Source organism: Mandrillus leucophaeus, unplaced genomic scaffold (assembly GCF_000951045.1).
Source record: "Mandrillus leucophaeus isolate KB7577 unplaced genomic scaffold, Mleu.le_1.0 Scaffold249, whole genome shotgun sequence".
Taxonomy (NCBI): Eukaryota; Metazoa; Chordata; class Mammalia; order Primates; family Cercopithecidae; genus Mandrillus; species Mandrillus leucophaeus.
This window is the reverse complement of record NW_012102576.1, coordinates 2,127,630-2,148,705: the sequence shown is the minus strand read 5'-3', so window position 1 is coordinate 2,148,705 and position 21,076 is coordinate 2,127,630. Positions and strand designations below refer to the sequence as shown.

Genomic DNA, 21,076 nt, shown 5'->3' with positions numbered 1-21,076 from the left:
CAGGAACTAAAACCTTAAACCTTGGATGGAAACTCAAGAAAAAGATGTGCATGCCCCAAAGCCCACCACATTATGAAATCAATATTGGCTGGATTGTGTTTCTTGAACTCTAAGGAAAGGATTGAGAAAATAGTCTGTGGACTCCTGTACAGAAAACTGACTGGCTGACAGATCTTTTGGTGGCAAAATTCTGGAGGATGCAACCATATAAGGAAGAGACTAGGGAAGAAGAACTAACTAAATCGAATAGCAACAACCTAACAGCTAACAGCAAATTTAGAAGAGGCTAATGCCACCAAACCTTACTAGAAGAGAGTTTCCGAAGGAGTGGGATGAACAGCAGTTAGTGTCAAATACAAGCTCATTTTGATACTCATTGAGCTCATTGAAACTTTGAAAGCTAGTTTCAATAGAAAGGTGGCATTGGAGACCAAACTCCTGTTGACTGGAGAGTAATTAGAAAGTGGATTCTACAAATCAAGGATTATTTTTCAAGAACTGAGTGAGCTGATATATAACTGACTTGAGGATTAGGTAGGATTCATTTTTCTCCTTAAATAAAGGAAGATATGACTAGGAGGAAAGGGAAGATGCCAAGATAAGAGGTAAAATTAGATGTTAGAATTATCTAGTTGTATCTAGATAATTATATAGAATTATTCCGGATAATTATTTAGAATTAATCTGGATAATTATTCAGAATTATTCTGGATAATTATTTAGAATTATCTAAAATCTAAGGTAACTAGAGTAAGGGAGAGTTAAACTTATAAAATACTAAGCATAATGCTTAAACCCTGGTTTCTCATGATGATTTCCTTGAAAGAAAGAACTTGTAATAATTTGAGCTAGTTTTCATCATATTGTGATTATGCTTCTGAATGTATTGTAGTTTTATTGTCACTCGTGATGCTAGGGTGTCACCTTGTGGTAAATGTAAGTATAGCTTTTATGCAACCCACTTTATATATCATCTTATTTCTAGATATCAATTACAACCATTTTCATGGTCCTTTTATTTTATTCTTAATGTGGCTTCTTACTTTATTTTTAAGTAATATATAAGATTGAAAATATATAAGACCAAATATAGGATGTAAATTACAAAAAAAAAATTAGATAAACTAACGAGAATGAAAAAAAATAGGTTCTTAAAACTAAATACATGATTTTACAATTTAGCCGAAAACTTTGTAATGACACCTGAGGTTGACTTGTAAATATTTCAACTTTTAAATTATGTTTTATATTATTTCTATGTGAAAAAAGTGGCACTTTTTAAAATAATGAAATCCATAAGGATGGAGAGGTTCAAATGATACATTTACAATAGTTATTATTAATCTTATTCCAAGCACTACTTTTTTAATGTTCATTGCAATAGCACGACATATAATAGATGCAAACATAACTATGAAAAAATAATTCAATCAAGTATACTCCATTCTTGCTTATTTCATCTGACTCCTTTAATTCTCTTTTTATTTGATTCTAATAACTTAGTCATTATTATTTTTGCCATTATTTATGATTAGCTTAGTGTAAAAGAGAGACATATAAATTATTTACATGATGAAAAATTTCAGAACTTCAGTGGAATAGGAAGCTTCGTGTTGATGCCATTTCAACAGGATTTATTTCAGTCTACATACCTTCCAAGAATGTCGCCATCTCTAAATGAGAACTAATCCTTGTTATCTACTTTGGTGCCTCCATATTCTGGAAGAAGAGTGTTATCTCCAAGGTTCACACGAACTGATTAAATCTCTCCACCCTTTCTTTAGAGCCTGATCCAACAGGTACTACTGTGGCTGCCAATACTTTTCCTTGAGATTTTTCTGGAAGCATAATGGTTCCTTTGGTTACAGTTTCGATGGCACACCTTTCAACTAATACTTGGTCAAAGAGTGGAAGTAACTTTCTAAATGCTTGTCCTGCCATGTGCCCCTCTATTGCCGACTTTTACTCTGCTTTCATATAGTACTGCCAGGAGAGACCCCGTTCGTCATTATCCTAATCCTGCGGGTCTATGGAATGTGTATCACTTGTTTGTATAACATAATCTATCAGTAAAAACGTTGAATTTAGTACTTCTTTTAGGTACTACCTTATTAAGTATATTTGAGCCTTACTCTCCCATGAAGATGGTCTGCTACCTAAAGGCAATAAGTCACATCACATGTTTCTTTTGTACCCTCTGCATAATAGGTTTTCAGTAAATACATTCTTAATTTAAAATGAATAAGTTGAAGAAGGCTTATCTCTACAATTCTGTAGAAAAAAATAACTTCTTTAATCAATTTAATTAGCATTCTAAAATTGTATTTTAATTGACCAAAGTGACAAGTGTATAATAAGAAATTGTCCTTTAATTATTTCAATTAGCTATTAGAACTGCTATTCAAAATAAGCTAAATCTCTCCCTGAAATTTCAATACCACATGATTAAAATAATAAGGCAAGACTCTTGAGAAAGGATAAGAGAAATCTTAGAAATGTTAGTGTGTAGTTGTTGTTAATCTGTATTACTGATTAGAAGAACTGACATCGTACGTAACTGATAGAGAAATCAATAGACTTAAAAGACAAATATGAAATGGAATCATGATTTAACAAGTCTTATGCTGAGTAGATTGTCTAGTCAGTTGTTATGTTGGAATTAGGGTTGAAATCTTAATTCTCTTACATCTTATTCTCTATAGTCTTGGGAAAAAGAAAGGAAAAACATGACTGAAGTGAAAAAGACAGTCTAGTTGCTAACACGTCTCAAAACTTTATACCTGTCATCGTATCAGACTTACCATTTTCTTGGTTTTGAACTTCTTCCTGGGTTGTGCTCAAAGCCAGCAAGGTAGATGAAAGAAAGAAAGAAAACATCTTTAAATCAGACTTATACTTCCCCCTCTGCTGGGGAAATTTGGGGATCCTCACTTATATGGCTTATAGAGAACAATAACAGCATTGCCGCTACCCAGGAATGGCCTCTGGAGTTTGAGGCGGCTTTTACTGGAACATTTCCTTCATATGATTTACCACCTATTTCATGGTGTTCTATGTTACTAACAATTGTCAAATGATATATGGATTCTGCTGTCTTCCTTAACTATGACAAGAATGGCAAACAACAAAAGGTTAAGATAACACAAATATAATTGCCTGATAACCCAAAAACTCTTTTGAGAAAGAATCTAGGAGAACTTTCTGATTTGTCAGTAGAAAAAAAGGAGTCACAAAGGAATGTCAGAGAAAGCATCTATAATGTAGAGACCCACATTAATGTATAATATCTAATGTAAGATTTAATTTAGTTCATAGATACTAAATTTAAAAATAAAGATGGATGACACCTTATGCATGCCCTTAGCAAAAAATGTTGGAAGTGAGATGTTAGAAGTTGCATAGAGGATCCAGAGAACATGTGATGAACAATGGCATTTTTTCACAGCACCTTGAAAGGAAAATTAAGACAAACTTGCCTCCACAGAAGGAAATTAGGTAGTAAAAAAAAAAAAAAAAAAAAAAATGTTGCTTCTCACATAAACACAAAAAGTCAAATCCAATGATTTCCATGAACTCAGGACTTGGCTCCTCCATTTATTACCTTTTTGACCTGGAGCATTATTAAAACTGAGAGAACTGAATTAATCACTTTCTAAAGACTTATACTTGTCTCAAACGCTGCATATCCGGAAAAAAAAAGGTTTCTAATGGTAGAAATTGATACTTTATCAAATTGTCTATGAAAAATTACAAAAACAAAAAGACTATTTTATAAGCAGGGGAAAGGCTTGATTGAGAGAATACACCCCAGAAAGAAAACTTTCCTTAAGTAATATAACACAGGGGATACGTGTTTATGTTTTGAAGTCAGATGCAGTATCAAAATCTGTCTTCATCACTTACTGGCTGAGTAATTAGAGCAAACTAACCTCTCTAAGCTGCATTCATTCTCTTTGTCTATAAAAGAGAAACAGTAATTAACTCATATCATTTTGTGATAATTAAATAACATTACACATATAAAGTTCTTATCTTGGTATATTCATAAGTATTCAATAAATATTAGTGATAATGATGAACGATATGGGTGTTCCTTAGAATGCATGCATTTCTTCTTTGGGATATTTACAGCAGGATGAAAGAAAAGATTGCCTCCCACATACTGACAGCATGTATTAGTATATGGAGGGTGAGAGTGAGTTGGTAAGAGAGCCAAGTAGAAGGTTAACACCAGAGACAGGATCCAAGGCACTGGCAGCCACGTCTTTGGCATGCGGGAGGAAGACATTGGCAGAAAAGAATCAGAGCTATTACAGAGAGGAGGCAAGATTGCGGCCAATTATCTTTTTATTTCTGTCTTTTATACAAGATAAGGGCAGAAATTAGAGAACAAATAGGATAGTCAGTATCAAAGAGAAAGTTGAGAGCTGTATAGTATTCAGAATGAGATGTGGAGAGACGGTGGTGGGGCACAGGAGCACACTGCAGAAATAATAGTAGCTGCAGGGAGAAGTGACCAGATGATGACTGTAGTATTTTTTAAAGTAACACGAAAGTAGTCTTATCAGGGAACAGAACAACAGTTATTATAAACATAGACGAATTTCACATTATTATCCCTCTACTGTCTTCTCTTAAGCCCTTAGGTGAGTTTCTACAAGTATATTATAGCCTTATCCAAATGTCTACTTTGTATTTTCAACTTTTTTATTTGCCCCGACTCACACAATTTAGACAGGAAGACTATTAGAATTTCAGTTTAGGAAATTTTAAAAGCTGTCTACTTCAAAGCAGTATGAAGGGAGTAAGAAGAACAGTCGTAGAAGTTGGGGAAAATCATTAGCTCACCTTGGTACTCTGTTTATCCAAAGCCAAATTAAAGTGCATTGAACTTCAAGAGAAGAGCTTTAATTCCCTTTGGATTTGTGTGAGGCTTGGAATCTTTCATTTCTAATGTGAATCCTCAAAATTCCATCTCCTGAAATGGTATTCCCTCAAGGGCTCCATCTAGTGATGCAAATTTGAGAAAGAGCAGTATGTTCTATTCACGGGTAAACGTGGGCTTCTAAACTGACATCTACCATTTGTGTCATCTTTACAGAACAATATTGTTTGCAGTTGAAAACAATATTGATGTAGGTGAAAAATGTATCTACGGCATCATTAAAACCGGTTATCTCCCAATAGATATAGCTCTTTTATTTTCTCCTTTAAAACCTAAATTTTTATTAATCTAACTTTATAAAACTAAACTTTATCTTAAAATAATGAAGCAAAAAATATCAGGGAAACTTTTTTCCCCAAATCCTTAACTTGAAAATGAGGAGAGTGAAGTGAAGCCCAGAGTGTTTTAATGACTTTCTCAAGTACTTGTTACTCGTTATGGGAGAAGAATCCAAAGTAAAACTTGGGTTTTAATTCTTGAGGTTGCTTTCTTTTCATGTGCCATATATATTCGCGACAATTTGAAATAGATGTTATATCAATGACTTTGAAAGACTTCCTTGAATAAAAGCTTATTACCTTTGCTTTGTACCTTCCATTTTAAAGTAGTAAACCTCCATCACAGCCCTTTGGGAATTGGTGGGTATACAGAAATAATCAGTGAAATGTTACCTATCCCTCAGCATTAAATTGAGTCCTACAGGGATGCTAAAACACAAAAACAGGGAGATAAAGGAAAAACATTGTTATCTTTATTATTTTATTGTTATGGATTATTTATGATTGATAGCTTTATTCTCAATGACGTAGAATGTGCCTCCTCATTACAGAAGGTTTCCAGCACAGGATTTCGAGAAAGCTCCTCAGTCAGATTTCCACCGGTTGTTGAGATTGGCAGGAGAGTTAGATATTCCAGGAAAGGGAAAGGTTAAAGCACAAAAGTCAGTAACACTAAGTGGAACAGCAAGAGAAACACTAACAAATACTAACAGCTGTCTGATATTCCTGATCGGGAGAGGAATTTTCTAAAAAAACATGATATTATTCAAACTTTCTTTACATGATGTTAATCTATGTTAGGCATCAGTCCTTATATACAAGGGTGAAATATTTAAGCTTGTTTTGCTTTTTCTTCTTAATACTTATATCACACAGAGCTTCTGAGAGTTTTCTTAGGGTCAACCACAATATCAGTCAAATAAGAAATAGAAAGTAAAGGGACCGTGATTATTTTTGTTGGTTAACAAAATGTATTGTTTGAAAAGATTAGAATTTTGAGAGAAAATAGTTTCTTTATTGAGGCCAGTGCCCATTTAAATGAGGTATGCTGAGCTTCCTGATATGTCTTCCTATTTTATTAAACAAATAATCTATAGATCTAAAGTCTTATTTCTCATAAGTTATAGTTTCCCTTTATGAAAACACTTAGAATCAAAGGTATGCAGGAACAATGCAATAGCATCTAGCGGTCTGTTCTCCTGCCTTAAAATGGTTATATGTCTACCTGCTAACTCAGACATATTTATAATATCTTTACAACATATAAATACATAGATTATTCACTCTCTTTTACTCTGGAATAAACAAACTTCATTATGGAACATTGCTCAGATTCCTTTATCTATTGTTAATTCTTCATGATGCCATAGTAAGGTTTAATTTCAAAAAGTTATATGCAATGTTTACATATTACATTTTGGATCAAGCACAATTTATATTTAATAGCCTCACTTCATTTTCAATAGGTCAGGATTGGTTTAATGGAGAATGAAAAACAAGATCCTACAAAGTGGAATAATTGTTCTAGTAGGAGCTATTTGCAAAACTTATTGAGAGGTGGCCTCCAAAAGTGTCCTAGGAAATCATAAAAATAGCAATTGACACCAACAGAGCAGATCATAAAGAAGATATCTGCATCACAAGTCTTTAAGAAGGGCTGTACCAGAAATTAGAAAGAACCCTTACAAATCAATAAGAAATGTGAGATACCCATTCAATAATAGGCAAATAATTTGAGCAGACACTTCACAGAGCAGTAAATTGACATAGCCAATAAACACAAGAAAAGATATTCAACTTTGTTAGTCATTTTGTAAACAAAATGAAAACAATTAAGTTAAATATGCTTTAGAAAAAAAAAGTAAAGTCACATCTGCAAAAAAAATCTTAGAACACCAGAGGCCAAGTCCACTGCTTCAGAATAGGATTTGGACTACAGAGCTATATCTGCTTCCCTTGAAGTAGGCAATATACTCAAGGCCTGCAAAATTTAGAAGCCATAAAAAAGCACTTTTTGGGGAAGAAGAGAGCTTACAGAAAGGGATATATTGTTCCTCACCTGGATCTGGGGGCACAGACTTTGCTCCAAAAACATCAAGAGTTCAATTTAAGAATAAGCTAACAGAGATGTTCTTTATCTAGATCTCATAAGCAGTTACACAAGTTTATTTATATGTAAAATTTTACCAAGCTATATAATTAAGATATGCGTTATAGTGTACATAGGTTATGCCTCCATTAAAATGAAGAAGTGAGCCAGTTAAACTCTTCTAGTGGACAGGACCCATAGGCATAAAGACTTTTGCTATATTTTTTCAGTGAAATCTCATACCAGGCTAGATCCCATGGTCCAGGATCCAGGCTGGCCCACATGGACTCAGACTCTAGGTCTGCCTAGCTCCAGACTGGTTCCCATGGCCCCAGAGTCCCAGCCAGCCCCTGGAATCCCACACTACAGATTTACTTGAACAAACCCAGGGTCCAGAACTGCTACAGTACATTCCAATACCAGACTGGCCCCATGGACCCAAGCTCCAGGACCACTGCTATAGATCCAGGCTCCAGGACAGACTTTGTGGATCCAGGACCAAAGACCCAAGCCTACTATTATATCATGGACCCAGGTCCCAGTCCCACTGCAGCTTCCAGATGGCTGCTATGGATCCAGGATTCAGGCTGGTCTTTGTGCATCCCACCTCCAGGCCTGCTTCTGCGGACCCAGACAAAAGGTCCACCGCAGTAGACCATGGTGCCTGGACAGCTTCTGTTTTTTCCAGGTGTCAGACCTGCTCAACATTAATCCAAACACCAAAGTCGTCTCTCTAGAGATTCTGTTACATGGCCCACACAGAATCTCTAGATAAACTGACTGGTGCAGGGTTTTCCCTGCTGTAGCCAGTCTATAAAGGCTGGAAAAGGTACCTGCTCATCAAATGCACAAACTCTAGGGAACTAGAGATCTATGAGTTACCTGTAAAAGAATTCAAAATAATCATCTTGGTCAGGTACAGTGGCTCATGCCTGTATCAGCACTTTGGAAGGCCGAGGTTGTAGAGTCACTTGAAGCCAGGAGTTTGAGACCAGCCTGAGCAACACAGCAAGACCCCTTCTCTACAACTTTTTTCTTTAATTAGCTGGCCATAGTGGCACTCACCTGTAATTCCAGTTGCTCAGGAGGCTAAGGTGAGATGATCACTTGAGCCCAGGAGCCTGAGGCCACAGTAAGCTATGATCATGCCACTTTACCCAGCTTGGATGACAGAGCAAGATCCTGTCTCAAAAAATAACAGTAATCATTGTCATTAACACTATCTTAAAGAGGCTCAGTGAGAACAAGAGGACACAAATATACAACTAAGCAAATATTAGGAAAATAATACATGAATAAAATGAAAAGTTCCAAAAAAATGGAAACTATTAAAAGTAAAATCAAATAGAAATTTTGAAACTGAAGGACATAAAGATTGAACTTAAAAATATCAGAGAGACTTCAACTACAGACTTCATCAATCAGACGAAAGAATCTGTGAGCATAAAGACATGTCATCAGAAATTATCCAGTTATAGAAACAAAAAAAATTAAAAGGAGTGAAGAAAATCTGCAGAATTTATAGTACATCATCAAGAGAGTCAATGTATGCATTATAGGAGTAAAAGAATGAGAAAAGAAAGAGAAGCAGAAAGTTTACCTAAAGAAATAATGGCAAAAATCTTCCCAAATCTGGAGAGAGAAATTAATGTATAGATTCATAAAGCCAAAAGTAACAAAATAGACTAAATACAAAGAAATCTTCACAAGACACATTATAATTAAATTATCAAAAGTCAAAGACAAAAAGAAAATTTTGAAAGCAGAAAGAGAAAAGTAACACATCACATATAGGGGAACACCAAAAACACTTTCAACAAATTTATCAGCAGAAACCCTGAATCCAGAAGAGAGTGGAATAATTTATTCAAAGAGCTAAAATTTTTAAAAAGTGGCAACCAAGACCACTATACCTACTAAGACTGCCCTTCAGATATAAAGGAGAGGGAAATATTTTCCCAAACAAAAGCTATGGTAGTTCATCACCACTACACCTGCCTTACAAGAAATGCCAGAGAAAATTTTTAAAGTTGAAAGGAAAGAATTCTAACTATAAACGTAGAAACATATAAAGCTATATAACTCACTGTATAAGTCTACTTTTACAAGTATGTTACAGTGCAAATAAAAATTTATTAAATTATGCAGCACCAATCCATATAATTTAAATCATTTTATTGCACAAATTGATTTTTAATTATATTCATTCCTTTTCTGTTCATTCTACTAAAATTGTATATCACTTAGTCCTTATGACGGATAAAAGTTAAAGCAGTCATTATGCATTTGGCAAAACCCATAGAATTGTACAATGCATAGTGAATCCTAATATAAAATAGGAACTTTAGATAACAATAGTGTGTCTATATTGATTCATCAATTGTAACAAATGTGCCACACCAACACAAGATGTTAATATAAAGGTAACTGTAGGGATGGGAGATGAATATATAGGAACTCTGTACTTTATGTTCAATTTTTCTGTAAATCTAAAACTGCTCTAAGAAACAGAGTCTATTAACTTTAAATAAATAAATAAAAATAAAATAAAACTCACTTTAGGGAAAAATATAGTGAAATTTATATACTCTAATATAATGGTAGTGCATAAATAGCCTTCAAATCTAGTATAATAAAATACAAAACTATAGGTACAATAATTTGTTAATAGATATAACAATGGATAAATTGTTAATATATATCTATTATATAGATATAATAGGTATATATTATATAATAGATATATAGATTCACAATAATAGATTTGTTACTAGATACATTTAAAATGTAAATTGTGGCATCAATAACAAAAACTGGGAGGGGGAGGAGAAGTCAAAGTATAGAATTTTTTAATGTTGTCAAAGTTAAGTTGTTATCAGCTTAAAATAGATTATTATACTATAACGTGTTTTATGTAAGCCTCATAGTAACCACAAAGAAAAAAAAAATCTATAATCAGTACATAAAAGATAAAGAGAAAGGATTGAAAGTATATCACTACAAAAATACCATCAAATCACAAAAGAAGACATCAAGAGATGAAGAATGGAACAAAGGAACCACCCACTAATCAGAAAACAATTAACAAAATGGCAGCAGTAATTATTTACCTATCAATAATTACTTTGAGTGTAAATGGATTGAATTCTACAATCAAAAAGCTTAGAGTGGCTGAATGAATTAAAAAACAAAATTCAACTACGCACTGCCTACAAGATACTCACTTTACCCTTAAGAACACATACAGGTTGAAAGTGAAGGGATGGAAAAAGATATTTCATGCAAATGATAACTAAAAAAGAGCAGACATGGCTATACTTATGTAAACAAAATAGGCTTTAAGTGAAAAATTGTGGGTAGAGACACAGAAGGTCATTATATAATCATTAAAGAGTCCATTCATCAAGAAGATTTAATGATTGTAAAATGATATGCACCCAAGATCAGGGCACCTAACTGTGAAGCAAATATCAGCAGAACTGAAGAGAGAAATAACAATACAATAATAGGAGACAGCAATACAATAGAAGGAGACTTTAATACCTTACTTTCAACAATGGAAAAAGCTTACAGGCAAAAAATCAATAGAGATAGGGAAACCAGCATATCTAAATAACACTATAGACCGAATCAACCTAATAGACATATCTAGAACATTCCATCTAACAGCAGTAGAATATGTATTATTTTCAAGTACACATGAAACATTTTACATGGTAGATCACATGTTAGGTCAGAAAACAAGTCTTAACCAATTTAAGAAGACTGAAATCATATCAAGTATCTTATCTGACCACAATAGCATGAAACTAGAAATTAGTAACAGTCAAAACATTGGAAAACTCACATAATGTGGAAATTAAACAACACACTCTTGCACAGCAAATGGGTCAAAAAGTATATTAAAAGGGAAGTCTTAACCAAGGAGGTGAATAGTCAGTACACTAAAAGCTGTAAAGCATTGACAAAAGGAATTGAGCAAGACACAAATAAATGGAAAAATACCCTGTTTTCATGGATTGGAAGAACTAGTATTGTTAAAATGCCCATAATACTCAGGGTGATCTACAGATTTAATGCAATTCCTACCAAAATCCAATGGCATTTTTCACAGAAACAGAAAATCCTAAAATTTCTATGAAAAAAAAAAAAAAAAAAAAGACCAAAACACTCTCGAGTAAAAATAACAAAGCTGGAGGCATCACACCATGTAATTTCATAAGATACTACAAAATGATGGTAATTAAAATGGCATGGCACTGGCATAAAAGCGACATATAAACCACTGGAACAAAATAGAAAGTCCAGTAAACCCATGCATTTATAATCAATTGATCTTCAAAGAGGTGCCAAGAACACACAATAGGGAAAGAACAATCTCTTCAATAAACGATGTTGGAAAATTGAATATCCACATGCAGAAGAATGAATTTGGACCACATCATATATAAAATATTACACCATCTGCAAAAATGAAATCAATTAAAGCCTTAAGTGTAAGACCTGAAACTGTAAAATGGCTAAGTGAAAACATAGAGAAAAGTTTGGCATTGATCTGGCCAATGATTTTTTAGATGTGACCCCAAAAGCTCAGGTAACAAAAGCAACAATAGACTTGCATCAAACTAAAAAGCTCTGTAGAGTGAAAGCAACAATCAACAGAGTGAGGATACAACCTACACAATGAGAGAAAATATTTGAAACCATATCTGTATTGATGAATTAATATGCAAAATATGTAAGAAAATCAATAGCAAGAAAACAAATAACCCAATTTAAAAATGGGCAAAGGACCTGAATAGGCATTTCTCAGAGAAGATATACAAGTGAGCAGTAAGTATTTGAGAAATGCTCAGCATCACTAATCTTCAGGAAAATGCAAATTGAAACCACAATGAGATATGACCTCACACCTGTTTAAATGGATTTTATCAAAAATACAAGAAAAGTATTGGCAAGGATGTGGAGAAAAGGGAGCTATTGCACACTTTTGGTGCAAATGTCAGTTAGTACAGTCATTATGGTAAACAGTATGAAAGTTTCTCAAAAAGTTAAAAATACAATTACTATATGATCCAGATATCCCACTTCTGGACATATATTTAAAGGAAAAAATCAATATCTTGATGTTATGCTGCATTATTCACAATAGCCATTTATGAGATCAAGCTAAGTGTCCATCAACTGATGAGCGCATAAAGAAAATGTAGTGTGTGTGTGTGTGTGTGTGTGTGTGTGTGTGTGTGTGTATTAGAAGGCAATATTATTCAACCTTTAAAAAAAAAGAAATTCTGTAGTTTGTGACAACACGGATGAACCTGGGACATTTTACTAAGCAAAATAAGCCAGACATAGAAAGATAAATACTGCATGATTTCACTTATAGTAGAATCTAAAGAAAGTAGAATGGTGGTTGCCAGGGGCTGGGATTGGGGTTGGAGAATGGGGAGACAAATGTTGATCAACAGGTATAAAGTTTCAGCTAGACAGGAGGAATAAGTTCTAGAGATCCATTTTTTTACAGAAAGGTAACTATAGTTAATAATAATGTATTGTATACTTGAAAATCAGTAAGGGAATAGATCTTAAATAGTCTCACTATATATATATACACACACACACACACAAAAGGATCACTATGTGAGGTGAAGAATATGTTAATTGGCTCATAGTTAATTAACTCTTGGTAATTGTTTTACAATGTATACATATATCAAAACATCACATTGTATATTATAAGTATATACAAGTTGTATTTGTCATTTATATGATGGTAGAGAATTTTACTACTGGAGGTAATAAAGACAGACACTATAATGTAGAGCTAAAAGTTTTGGGATTCTGATGGAAATAAAGACATACAGGAAGGAGACTGGAAGATTTTGGATGATGGCTAAGTTTTCCTGGACCTATATTTGTACAAATAAGACTGCCCTGCTAAAAAAAAAAAACAAAAAAAAAACAAAAAAAAAAAACCCACTGTGGAACTCATGTTCCATTTAGTAGTATGATACTAGGAATATCAGCTTCAAAAGGAATTAGAAATTCAGATTTCTCATAAACTAAGGGGAATAATTCCTTAAGTAAACTGTATGCAATGTTTACACAATTTTAAAGAAAACAGAGAGTTTCACATTTTCTTCTCTGAGAGTGTAGATAAGGCATAAACTCACCATAACTTCTTAAAGGTGATATTTTTTTCCTGTGGAGTTGAAGTTTACAGTTTATGGACTATGGACATCTGTTAGAAATTGACTGATAGTTTAAGTAGAAAACAATATTTTCTTTCTTTTATTTCTTCTACTTCTGTAACTGATCAAAGGAACATCACTTTTGCTCATTAAATGGTATTGCTCAAGGCAAATTTTCAAAACTTAACTGTGGAGATATTTTTGTATTATTTTTTGTGTGTAATCATCTTTCTTATCAGTTGGGAAAGGAATATGTGTGAGACTGTTGAGGGAAAGCAACGGAATATTTTTTGACTTTCGAGATGCAAGCACCTATAATTGCTTAAGTGAAAATGACTCAATTTTAGCTACAATGAAAGGAAAGTGGAATCTAACAAGGTATCTGAATGTCCTGAATAAAATGAGCAGAAGATGACATTGGAGAGCAGAGTAATGTGGAATTTACTTTTTAAAAATTTTAATTGATAACGCATGAGATATTTTATTTGAAAAATTAATAAGAGATAATTTTTTCTCTGATGGTGTTTTTATTGTAAAATTTGGGTTCGTTTTGTAACTATAGGATAATGTATTTGCTATGAGGTACTTATGAAAAGAGAGGCGTGCTTATTCTTCATACACTTTTGTGCTTCATTCCATGTTTCCAATCTCTGCCCACCTCCCTTTCTGTTCCCTCCCAGGATATAAGGATTTTCTCATCTGAATGTTCGGAACCAAGGATATTAGGATATTAACTTGATTATATTTTAGAGATAGGTATGCTGTTTCAGAATCCTTGTGCAGTGCACACTATTGGTCATTTACCCCCTGGAATATATTCTAGCTGGGCTTTCTCGCTTAAGACAGAGAGATTATTCTCTTCTCTCTTCGTCATTTGGCTAGGTCAATAAATAGTCAGTGGTTCCCTCTTGTGCTCAGCCTTCTCAAGGGAGAAATAGAGTCAAAGGGCTCACTTAGGTACTTGTAATCTGGTTTGCACCAAATAGTCCTGCATTACCCAGTGCTTATCCAGATAATTTCAAATGTTACAATGGAAGCTATCCATTCACACATTAAAATTGTTGAAATGTAGCATATACGACGCTAATGATCACCTTTACTAAGTACAATCAGGCTGAAAAAGTCAGTATACAAGGGAAAACCTAAGGAAATAATAAAGAATTGACTCGGCTGGGCGCAGTGGCTCAAGCCTGTAATCCCAGCACTTTGAGAGGCCGAGACGGGCGGATCGCGAGGTCGGGAGATCGAGACCATCCTGGCTAACATGGTGAAACCCTGTCTCTACTAAAAAATACAAAAAACTAGCCGGGCGAGGTGGCGGGCAGCTGTGGTCCCAGCTACTCGGGAGGCTGAGGCAGGAGAATGGCATGAACCCGGAAGGCAGAGCTTGCAGTGAGCTGAGATCCGGCCACTGCACTCCAGCCTGGGGGACAGAGCAAGACTCCGTCTCAAAAAAAATAAAATAAAATAAAATAAAGAATTGATTCAAAAGATTTTTTTTGAGATACAGTCAGAAAGAAAAAAAGAAGAAAAGAAATGAATGGTTCATATGAACAGACATGTAAGCAGTGATGGACTTGCTAATATTCTTGAGGAAGCAATTGGAGAATTAATTAATTGCATAAAAGACATTAACTAACGAAAGGTTACAGGAACTGATATATAGTTGTAAAAATAAAACAGGTACCAAGTACTTGAACTTGGGCAATTATGGGATCATCAAGGGTAATTCCGTCAATCCACAATTTTTCCCCTGGTGTCCTAACTTTGGTTCTTAAATTTATGTTAGATGCAACTCAACAGAAGTGTGCTTTTCTTTTTTCCACTATTATTTTCATATAAGCTCCTACAACAGGAATTGTGTGGCAAAAATCTGAGTAGCAGGATCCTGAATGACTGTTTTAATGCCACTGAAATCTCACTCTGTCATCTAAGAATACTTCTTTAGCAATTATTCACTTCTCAATCCATTGTAATCTGGCTTCTCCTCATGCCCTGAATATTCTGCCTAGAAACAGAGATGACCTGAGATGCAGGGGATAGTTCATGACGTTGCTTGAACAGCATACCTAGTGGCAAGTGAGCCTACAAGTGTAGATGCTTGTTAAGGGGTAAACAGTGAAGATACCTCAGGTGAGCAAACATCATTGGAACAAGCCTGAGGAGCATGTCATGACAGCTGTCCCTTTCTTTGACTGCAGCTTGGCTACCTTTAGTTTGCCCTCAGTTCCATCCTCAGAAGCAGGGTTCTACTCCTCTCCCATTTCTCTCTCCACAAAGACAGGGTTCATGGAACACAGTGGGTATTTTCTATTGACTTACTTGAGGTGCATTCAGGTTAAAGATCTTTATCTATTTTGCTCACTAATACACCCCAAATACCTAGAATAGTGCTTAGGACATAGTAGGCAATCAGAATATATTGGATAATCTTATATAATGTTCAGTGTTAGACACCCCACACTTTGGGAGGCCGAGGCGGGCAGATCACGAGGTCAGGAGATCCAGACTATCCTGGCTAACACGGTGAAACCCCGCCTCTACTAAAAATACAAAAAAGTTAGTCAGGCATGGTGGCAGGTGCCTGTAATCCCAGCTACTCAGGAGGCTGATGCAGGAGAATGGCGTGAACCCAGGAGTCGGAGCTTGCATTGAACCGAGATCGTGCCACTGCACTCCAGCCTGGGTGACAGAGCAAGACTCTGTATCAAATAATAATAATAATAATAACATTAATAAAGAAACTCCTGAAGCTGTTTTTATTAACTCAACTTTGAGTTAAATATAGATTAATGACACAAGTAATGGAAGAATTCTTGTGTATATTAATCTCCGATAAATACATAGAAAGTTTTTATTTTTGCGTTCCTAACATACTAATTAAAATCCATGAACCTACTAATGCATGTTTACTGTTTTAGCCATCTCCCCACTTCCAGAATCTTCTAACAACAATAACAATAGAACATCTGTCATTTTCTTCGCAATGGAATACATGTCTCCAAAGTCCTGAATTATCCTGCCTGTTAGATTCTTTGTTTTTCTCAACTGTAGAGTAAAAATGGAAATAAAAAAGTGCTAAGTTTCCAATTCTTCTAATAAGAGCTGTAAATATTCTGTTACCACATTTTTTTTAACAATTTAAAAAGCAACTACCATATTTTCCAGGTATATCTTCCAGGAGATAAAATTGCAGTCATCATGATTGAACTTGATTCTTTTAAGCAGTACATTGCCAAATGATTTATTGCTTTAATGCCTTTAATACAGTTATAATGACTTTGTTTCAGTGTAATCATTTTTTTAACATTTGACTCCTCTTCTGATGTAAGCTCAATGAGAGACAGGAGTATCTGTCATTTTCAACACTATTTTCCTGATACATTTTGTTGTCTAGAACCTCCGTAGCACCAGGTTAAGCTACCACTGCAAATGGATTGACAATACTTTTATATATGTGTGCATGTGTGTGTTTGTGTATATTTGCACTGTTAGAATTCTTTTCTTTTTTTCTGGGCTTATCCCTAAATTCAAAAGGACTGTGAAAATTTACATTTTATGTAAAATGTCTTACATACTGTTGCAGAAAGTCAGGGACCCCAAACGGAGGGACTGGCTGAAGCCACGGCAGAAGAACATAAATTGTGAAGATTTCATGGATGTTTATTAGTTCCCCAAATTAATACTTTTATAATTTCTTATGCCTGTCTTTACTGCAATCTCTGAACATAAATTGTGAAGATTTCATGGATGTTTATTAGTTCCCCAAATTAATACTTTTATAATTTCTTATGCCTGTCTTTACTGCAATCTCTGAACATAAATTGTGAAGATTTCATGGACACTTATCATTTCCCCAATCAATACCCTTGTGATTTCCTATGCCTGTCTTTATTTTAATCTCTTAATGCCATCATCGTCATAAGCTGAGGAGAATGTCACCTCTGGACCCTATGATGATTGCATTAACTGCACAAATTGTTTGTAGAGCATGTGTGTTTGAACAATATGAAATCTGGGCATCTTGAAAAAAGAACAGGATAACAGCAATCTTCAGGGAAAAAGGGAGGTAAGACTTGGAGTCTGACTGCCAGTGAGCTGGATGGAACAGAGCCATATTTCTCCCCTTTCAAAGGCAAATAGGAGAAATATCGCTGAATTCTTTTTCTCAGCAAGGAACATTCCTGAGAATGAGAATGCACCCTGAAGGTAGGTCTATAGATGGCCCCCTAGAGGCGGCCACCTTTTACGGTCGAAGCCGAAGGGATGAAATAAGCCCCGGTCTCCTGTAGCGCTCCCAGGCTTATTAAGACGAGGAAATTCCCGCCTAATAAATTTTGGTCAGACAGGTTGTCTGCTCTCAACCCCTGTCTCCTGATAAGATGTTATCAATGACAATGCATGCCCAAAACTTCATTAGCAATTTTAATTTCACCCCATCCTGTGGTCCTGTGATCTCACCCTGCCTCCACTTGCTTTATGATATTTTATTACCTTGTGAAGTATGTGATCTCTGTGACCCACACCCTGTTCATGCACTCCCTCCGCTTTTGAAAATCATTAATAAAAACTAGCTGGTTTTACAGCTCGGGGAGCATCACAGAACCTGCCGACATGTGATGTCTCCTCCAAATTCTAAACCCAGCTTTAAAATTTCTCTCTTTTGTACTCTCCCTTTATTTCTCAAACCAGCCGAGACGCTTAGGGAAATAGAAAAGAACTCACGGTTAAATATTGGGGGTGGGGTTTTACCCCTATACATACAATAATATAATACAGTAAAAGCTGCTGGACAAAATTATAGCAATAATAATAACAACTACTATAATTATTAAGTGCATGTTATATGATTTTTTTAAATAATTTTATTTTTTGAAACAGTCTTGCTCTATCACCCAGGATGTAGTGCAGGGGTGCAATCTTGGCACTACAACCTGCACCTCCCAGATTAAAGTGATTCTCCTGCCTCAGCCTTTCAAGTAGCTGGGATTACTAGGCTACTAGTCTAGTAATCAATCTGGGTTCAAATTTTATTCTAACTTGTGTTACCACTGCAATTATTTAATCTCCCCATCTCTTAGTTTCTCATCTACAAAATGTTGTTAATTATAGTACTGCTCTCAAAATGTAGTAAATATTACACTGAAAAAGCTTAGAACTGTTTCAATCATGGTATGGTTTGGCTGTGTCTCCACCTAAATCTCATCTTGAATTCCCACATGTTGAGGGAGGGACCCAGTGGAAGGTAACTGAATCATGGGGGCAGGTCTTTCCCATGCTGTTCTCATGATAGTTAATAAGTCTCATGAGATCTGATGATTTTAAAAAGAGGAGTTTCCCTAAACAAGCTCTTTTTGCCTGCCACCATCCATGTAAGACATGATTTGCTCCTCCTTGCCTTCTACATGATTGTGAGACCTCCCCAGGCACGTGGAACTGTAAGTCTACTAAACCCTTTTTCCTGTATTAATTACCCAGTCTCGGGTATGTCTTTATCAGCAGCATGAAAACGAACAAATACAGTAAATTTGTACCAGGAGTGGGGTGCTGCTGAAAAAATACCCAGATATGTGGAAGTGGCTTTGGAAGTGGGTAACAGCCAGCAGTTGGAACAGTTTGGAGGGCTCAGAAAAAGACAGGAAGATGCGGGAAAGTTTGGAACTCACTAGAGACTTGTTGAATGGCTTTGACCAAAATGCTGATAATGATATGGACAATGAAATCCAGGCTGAGATGGTCTCAGATGGAGATGAGAAACTTGTCAGGCACTGGAGCAAAAAAAAAAAACTGAACTCTGGTAATGTTTTAGCAAGGAGATTGGCAGCATTTTGCTCCTGCCCTACAGATTTGTGGAACTTTGAACTTGAGAGGGATGATTTAGGGTATGTGGCAGAAGAAATTTCTAAGCAGCAAAGCATTCCAGAGGTGACTTGGGTGCTGTTAATGGCATTCAGTTTAAAAAGGAAACAGAGCATAAACGTTTGGAAAATGTGCAGCTTGACAATGTGATAAAAAAGAAAAACCTATTTGTTGAGAAGAAATTCAAGCCAGCTACATAAATTTGCAAAGCAATGAAGAGCTGAATGTTAATCACCAAGACAACAGGGAAAATGTCTCCAGGGCATATCAGAGACCTTTGCAGCAGCCCTTCTGATCACAGGCCAGGAGGTTCAGGAAGAAAAACTGGTTTCCTGGGCCGGGCCCAGGGTCCCTCTGCTGTGTGAAATCTAGGGACTTGGTGCCCTGCATCCCAGCTACTCTAGCCATGACTAAAAGGGGCCAAGGTACAGCTCAGGTTGTTGTTTCAGAGGGTGGAAGCCCCAAGCCTTGGCAGTTTCCACGTGGTATTGAGCCTGCAGGTGCACAGAAATCCAGAATTAAGGTTTGAGAACCTCCACCTAGATTTCAGAGGATGTATGGAAACTCCTGGATGTCCAGGCAAAAGTTAGCTGTAGGGTCTGGGCCCTCTTGGAGGACTTCTGCTAGGGCAGTGTGGAAGGGAAATGTGGGGTCAGAGCCCCCACAAAGAGTCCCTACTGGGACACCACCTAGTGGAGCTGTGAGAATAGGGCCACCATCCTCCAGACCCCAGAATGGTAGATCTACTGATAGTTTGCTCCATGTGCCTGGAAAAGTCGCAGACAACACCAGCCCATAAAACAGCCAGGACTGGGGCTATACCCTGCAAAGTCACAGGGGCAGAGCTGCCCAAGGTGATGGGAGCCCACCTCTTGCATCAACATGACCTGGATGTGAGACATGGAGTCAAAGGAGATCATTTTGGAGCTATAGGATTTGACTGCCCCTCTAGATTTCAGACTTGCATGGGGCCTGTACCCCCTTTGTTTGGCCAATTTCTCCCATTTGGAATGGCTATATTTACCCAATGGCTGTACCTCCATTGTATCTAGGAAGTAACTAACTAGCTTTTGATTTTACAGGCTCATAGGTGGAAGGGACTTGCCTTGTCTCAGATGTGACTTTGAACTGTGGACTTTTGAGTCAATGCTGAAATTCGTTAAGACTTCAGGGGACTTTTAGGAAAACGTGATTGGTTTTGAAATGTGAGAGCATGAGATTTGGGAGGGGCTGGGGCGGAATGATATGGTTTGGCTGTGTCCCCACCCAAATCTTATCTTGAATTCCCACATGCTGTGAGAACCTGGTGGAAGGTAATTGAATCATGGGGCATGTCTTTCACATGCTGTTCTCATGATAGTGAATAAGTCTCATGAGATCTGAGGGTTTTAAAAGGGGAGTTTCCCTGCACAAGCTCTTTTTGCCTGCCACCATCCATGTAAGGTGTGACACAGTACTCCATACCTTCTGCCATGATTGTGAGCCATGTGGAACTGCAAGTGCATGAAACTCTTTTTCCTGTATTACCCAGTTTTGGGTATGTCTTTATCAGTAGCGAGAAAAAGGACTAATACAAATCATATATGTGGCCAGGCATGCTGGCTCACACCTATAACTAGCACTTTGGGAGGCCTAGGTGGGTGGATAACTTGATTCCAGGAGTTCAAGTCAACCACCACACCGGGCTAGTTTTTGTATTTTTAGTAGAGATGGA

The 21,076-nt window shown here is 36.1% G+C and overlaps 1 pseudogene; it reads right to left on the bottom strand.

The window, feature by feature from the left end:
• Positions 1-1,639: 1,639 nt before the first annotated feature.
• Positions 1,640-1,941, bottom strand: LOC105542017 (annotated as a pseudogene).
• Positions 1,942-21,076: the final 19,135 nt, after the last annotated feature.